The following is a 299-nucleotide window of genomic DNA, read 5'->3' on the forward strand; positions in this document are numbered from 1 at the left end:
ATGAAATAATCAATCATGTATTGTGTTGTGCATCTAGTGTGTTGTGTTGTGAGTCTTTGTATACTACATACTATACATTATATAACAAAATTACTGCAAATATTGTATTGTGTATAATCAAGATAATGTATCTTTTTAATATAACAATGAATAATATATATAATATAATATGACATATATATATTAATTATATATATGCAAAATATGATTGGCATAGTTGTATTGTAGTATATGTATAATTTATATAAATATATCATAGTCGTATAATATGTAGTTATAAAAGAAATTTAAATGATTAA

This window comes from Penaeus monodon, chromosome 28, assembly GCF_015228065.2.
Source record: "Penaeus monodon isolate SGIC_2016 chromosome 28, NSTDA_Pmon_1, whole genome shotgun sequence".
NCBI classification, from domain to species: domain Eukaryota; kingdom Metazoa; phylum Arthropoda; class Malacostraca; order Decapoda; family Penaeidae; genus Penaeus; species Penaeus monodon.